Source organism: Protopterus annectens, chromosome 3.part0 (genome assembly GCF_019279795.1).
Source record: "Protopterus annectens isolate FY-2018-M chromosome 3.part0, PAN1.0, whole genome shotgun sequence".
Taxonomy (NCBI): domain Eukaryota; kingdom Metazoa; phylum Chordata; order Ceratodontiformes; family Protopteridae; genus Protopterus; species Protopterus annectens.
The window spans coordinates 481,050,587-481,056,837 of NC_056731.1; the positions used below are offsets into that span (position 1 = coordinate 481,050,587).

The following is a 6,251-nucleotide window of genomic DNA, read 5'->3' on the forward strand; positions in this document are numbered from 1 at the left end:
GACTTGTGTATGGGATTTGTATTCAGAAATCAAAATTTAATCATTCTAGAAGTAGTGCAACACAGATTGATAAGGTGTAGGCATACAGAAATGCTTGGAACAATGCATTGTTAATGAATTATTGATTCTAATGATTAATTATGATTTGTTAATGTTAATGAAGTCTCACAGTTGCAAAAAGGCTTTCACCACTTAAGTGAGTCAGAACTGCAGGAGGGCAAAAGCTGCATGACTGGATTCCATAGGCTTGCACATGGGCGTCTATATTATCTTGTCAAAAGATGAAAACATCGAATGGCATAAACATCGAAAATGCCGTACATTGAAACTGTTCTACTGGGGGGCTGCACCCCCCCACACCCCCCGCTAATTATGTATACCAACTCCGAGATCGCACTACAGTGAGGAAAGAGCAAATTTTCTCATCCCCACTGTACCATGATCCCGCAACAACACTTTCAATGTACGGCATTTATGACATTATTGCCGTTTGATATTTTCAACATGCGATAAGGTGAAGTAGACCCTGCACATGGTCTGTGACAGTGATGAACAGAATGATGATGTAAATGTTTAATTGAGCTGCTGGGCTTCACAGCTGTACACAACTTAACTAATGTCAGTGCAAGCTCAAGCATGTCATATTGTTTGAGTAGCCTTGAGCTGTGCTTATCCTTTGCATAGATAGATACACCTCCACCTTTTGTACTTTCATGTTCAGTCAGTGGTCGGAATGTATGAAAGGCATTATAGCCATGCACTGCCAGACAAGTTTCAGTAACTGCACAGATATCACATTCGCCAGGGTGAGGAGATCTGCCAGAGAGTGTAGTTTCTTTTGGTTAGACTCCTTTCATTGAGCAGTAACACCTTTAGCTTGTCCTGAGTAGCTTTTGTTTTGTTGGAAAGTTTGTCTGTTTGGCAATGCCTAAAAAAAAGGCACTGTAGGGGTGGATAAAGTTTTAGCCAGTATATACTAAAGGCTAGAGGTGACTGGTGAAGACCATTCCTGGAAAAGCAGCATGGCCAGTCTACCATGTCCTCCTAGGCTGACAAGTATTGGACCCCGACTGGAATGACACCAGTAGCTAAGCCAGTCGTTAAAGTCAATCATTTTCTGCTGGTATTGTGGCATTATTCTTGGAGATGGTAGAATGCTGCTCAATGCTAGGCTCATACCTGCTTGTAACACATATTCTGAGTGCTCAATCGTGTCTCTCTTCATGTAGTCTAAGGAGGTATATCTCAGGTCATTCACATCCACATGGACTATGACTGAATCATACTGGTACTTAGAGGGAAGTAACCTGAGTGCTTTCATGATCTGGTGGATTCTGGCCCCTGTCAGGCAATTAACTGTAACCTTCACCTTATTCAGTCTGGGAAGAAGGACATCAGTGTATCTCTTTCTTTTCCTTCTCTGTGTTGTCTTCTCTCTGCAAAGGCTATCTAACGATGCAGTTTATCATCAGCTTTACTACTTTCTTTACTTTCACTTAGATTCTGTCTTTACCTGAGATTTTTGCTTTACTCTAACATAAAAAGGGTCAGAACTATGCATTTTTCTAACTAACGTTTGTTATATGGGTCTTCCTTTGAGGTCTTTACTTTCCTAATCCATCCTCACTATTTCTGCTCTAACACTTCTTGCAAGTTTCTGTGTACACCTTTCACTCCACCAGAATTTTACTTCAGAGAACTATGTCAGTTCACCTTCAGATCTTATACTAATGTATCATTGGGAGGTTTCTAACAAAAGCCACAATCCTTTTTAATGTTTAATCACAGCCAAATTCTATCCCCTTGTTAGCTTTTGTGCAAACCTCCTCCTCTTAGTTTTGATTTTGAACCTTTACATGGATACCATTGCTTTGTTCCCCTCTCCATTCATATGCTGATTGGATGCATCAAGCTACTGATCTATCTCTTTGTTAAGTCTACCTCTCAAACTCTGAAACCTCCTTTCTGCTCAAACAGAATAGAATCAGTAAAATGGGAAAAATATTTCTTCACCCTCTTTCAGTAGACATTGGTGTTCCACAAGGATCTATACCAACCCCCATACTTTTCAACATATTCATTAATGCTACACTTCTAAGAATAAAGCTACTTTAGTTTAGTATGCTAATGACTATGCCATAATCTGCTCTGACAAAACTCTACACAACATTTTATCAATTTAAACATGGCTAAATAATTCACAAGTACTTCTAAACATTAAAATAAATAAAAAAAGATTACTGATCTGTACTCCATGTCTACCAAAACAATACTATGCTTTAATGTCTGCCAACAACGCCATGATATAACAAGTAAACCACACAAAATTACTGGAGGTTGGGGGGTGTGGTCAAGATACTGACAGGCTAGCAGCGCAGTTTTCTTGCTGTGCTACTCTGTTTTATTTCTGACAGGAAATTTTATTTTTATATTATCTTAAACTAATTTTTAAACATAATATGTTACCTGATAGTACACAGAAGAATATTATCTAAAAACATTATAAATATTTGAAATTTTTTCTGTCAAATTATTCATTTGAAAGGTCTGTACCAGTAGGTGTGAAATGAGTTATTCAAAGACAATCTCTCAGGACTTGCCTTTAAAGAAAGAACTCCAACTGTTCTTTCTAACATATAAGAATTTTCTTTAAAAATGGACAGAATGGATAACAAACTTGACAGCTTTAAAGAAAACATGTACCAGACAGATGGATTGGTTACATACGATTACAGAAAACACAAATAGATGGAATGGAAGATACTCATAATGACATAGAAGGTAGAGTATCTGAAGATGAGAACAACACTGAATTTCTACTGTGACAGGATACCTTATTACTAAACAAAACTGATGATTTCAAGAACAGATCCAGGAGAAATAACATTCATATTTTTGGACTGCCTGAAAAAAATAGGAGGAGAAAATATGGTCAACTTTCTTGCTGCCTGGATTCCAAAAACTCTGAATTTATCTGAATGTATGTTGTATGGTATAGAAAGAGCACATAGGTTTCTAGTTTCTACTTCATCAAAAGTAACTCTTCACTGAGATCAGTTATTAAGTTCTTCACATCTCAAGACAAGGAGCTAATATTTAAAATAGCCTAGTCCAAATCTCCTATTAAACTGGATGACAAACTAATAAGATTTGAAAATGACTATTCCAGTGCTGTGATGTCCAAAAGGAAATGTTTTTACCTCTCATAAAAGAACTTAAGAAAAGACAATTTAAGGTGTGACATCCCCCTTCTGGGTCTGTAATCAAGGAATCTCAATCCTCACCATTGATACTAGTGAAGGTCAGTCACTTGACAGTGTTTTCAGATGGAGCTGTGTGCACCAAGCATAATTTTCCTTAAGTCCACATAGGGAACACTCTCAGTCTGGGGGCTGGGTTTCCCTCTCTCTGTCTCTCTCTCCAGGCCTCCAATAAGACTCCACACTGACACAGCTGTAGAGTTGTGTCCTCAGCCGAATGTTCCAAGCCAAGTCCTCCACCACCCTCTCTGTGAAACCAGTGCTCTGTGTCCCCAGTCCAAGTAGCTGACACACGCACGCACATGCACACACACCTGGGAAAGGCTGGCACAAATTTACTAGCTCTGTCCCCTCAGGCCAGACTATAAAGAAGGTTCATTGTCACCAGCCAGCTAGTTTAAGGCTCTTACAAGTGTACCCAATTATACTGAGTAAAATTAATACTAATACAAATGGCAGTGTTTGTCCAGTGCAGCAAGGCTTCCAGCAGCCACAAGTCTTGGCTGAGCTCAACACACACTGCAGTTTGATTGTAACGCCATGTACATACTTAGTGGCTGTTAGGACCTTTCTCTTATTTGTTGTTTTCTATTTTGGTAGCATCTTCACTAGTCTGAAATAAACATGTTGTACTAAATTGAAACAGACCTACCAGATAATCCCCAAATTTGTTTTTGGTCACACAGCAACAATGCACCTGTATATCTTTCTAAATTCCAGTGGCTGCTTTACATTAGAAAATTAAGTGGCACTGAAACTCAAAATAGTATACAGCATTCTTCATGAATCACACAAATGTCCCTTTTAAGTCAGTTACAGAATGTTATTCTCGTGACTAAATCAAACTTTCACCTCAGCTGTTTATGAGTTATTGGACAATCTACTTATAGGGCAGAGTAACAACTGTATGTCTTTCAAAGAAGTACTTAAAGTCCACTTCATGATGGACTCATGAATTTGTAACTGTAAGAACTACTTATCTAATACAATCTAAGAAAGCCAGTAAGCTAGTACCCCTCAAACACTTACAATGATTGTATGAGTGTTTCATCAGTCTGTCAATGGGGTTACGTTTTCCTCAACTTACTGATGGTTGAACATGTAGGATTAGTGATGCTGAAAGAATCTATGGTATTTGGGATTAAGAGAATGTTCCCTTTTGTTGTGCACTCTCATATGGTATGGTATGTACAAGTAGCAAGGGGTGTGGGTGTGGTGGTGTAGAATGGCTTGCTCCTTGTGACAGATTTCTCAGCAGGTTATGGCTTGCAGTCTGAGTGTCTCCATTGTACTGTTTTATTTTGAGAGAGAGAGAGAAAGAGAAATAAATACACACACACACACACACACACATATATATATATATATATATATATATATATATATATATATATATATATATAAACGTATGTGTGTGGGAGTGAGGGAGCTAAACAGCTGACTGAGTTTAAGAATACTGTAATGAATATAATGCCTAGATGCAGCAAACTCAATTTAGATATGATTGTCAAGAAAGAGGATACTCCCAGCTCAGCTATCTGGAATTTTGTAAATAATTGTATGTCATTTGTGAATATCAACATGACTCATATAAGATGTTTGTGCTACAAATGTAGTACAACTGCATGTCATATAAGATGGTTTATATAGTCATGAACTGAAGAAATATTTTATAAAGTACTGAGCTTAAAGATGTATCCACGGTGTGCCCTGCTGGAAGAGAGAAGAAATGTACACACTATTGTAACCATTTAAATGTATATATTTTAACAGTGGAAACAGGGATACAGGAAGTTAACTTCAGAAAAATAGCTGAAATTAAATTACTTTCAGTTTCAGTGCAGCAACAGACACAATGTCTAAAATTAGGGAGCATTCTGTATTCGACCTGACAAGATCCATTCACCACACATCTGCCTTGCTCTACAGAAAGTAAGTTAACTAGGGTATAGTAGTTCTATTAGATATAGTTAAGGATATAGTGAAACATAATTTAGATGTTTTTCTTTATTTATTTATTTGAGACTGTCCTGCTGTGTTGTTTTTAATATTTCTTGTGATTTTGAACTCTGAGATTACTGTAAATATATACTGAGTATTTTCTTCTTTTAATATTCATTCTTAAATACATTTAAACTTTTCATTGTGGCTGATCTGTCTAAAAATATTTAAGTTCTGAGAGTATTTGCATATATATCTGGTGACACTGTGCAGGCCAATCCTAATAGCCTTGCTCTTGGTCAAACTACCATTTGTATTAATAGTAACATTGCACAGTAAGATTGGACACCCTTTGTTAAGGACATTAAAATAGCTGGTAAGTGTGTGTGTGTGTGTGTGTGTGTGTGTGTGTGTGTGTGTGTGTGTGTGTATAAATCAAACCTCAAAGAGTATGTGTGTCAGCTAATTGGGCAGGGACATGAAGGAGTGGTTGGACAGAGAGGTGCTGGAGGTCTTGGCTTGGCCACTCACCTGAGATCTCAACTCTATAGCTGTGCCAGTGGGGAGTCGTCTTAGGGATCTGAAGAAAGAGGGAGAAACCAGCCCCGGACTGACTGTGGTTTCTGTGTACTCATAAGGGAAATTGCACTTGAAGCAGTGAGCTGCACCTGGAAATACTGTCTGTGTACTTTTCATTCCTCCCAGTATACGTCCCCCACTAGTGCCAGTGGTGAGGACTGAGGCTCCTTGATTACTGGTCCAGTGGTGGGGGCATCGTACTTATAACTCCTAGTCATTTGCTGTAAGCATGATATCCAGTACTTGCTTAGAGATGTAAATCAAAACTTGGAACATGAGAACTAGGTACACAGGTGAACTTGAGGTTATGGATAAGATGGCAATAATAAACACTGACATTTTGTGAATTAGTGAGCTAAAATGGACTGGAAGTTAACATTTTACATTAGATAATCACCAGATCCATTGTGGAGAAGCATCTTGCAGAACACAGTAGCCCACAAAGTTATTAAAACACTGCCAAAGGTTGTG

The 6,251-nt window shown here is 38.1% G+C and overlaps 1 protein-coding gene across 1 annotated transcript in view; it reads left to right on the forward strand.

Moving 5' to 3' along the window:
- Positions 1-6,251, forward strand: part of ADCY1 (adenylate cyclase 1) — a 1,911,278-nt gene that overhangs the window by 1,633,874 nt on the left and 271,153 nt on the right. The gene's annotated exons all lie outside the window — the stretch shown is intronic.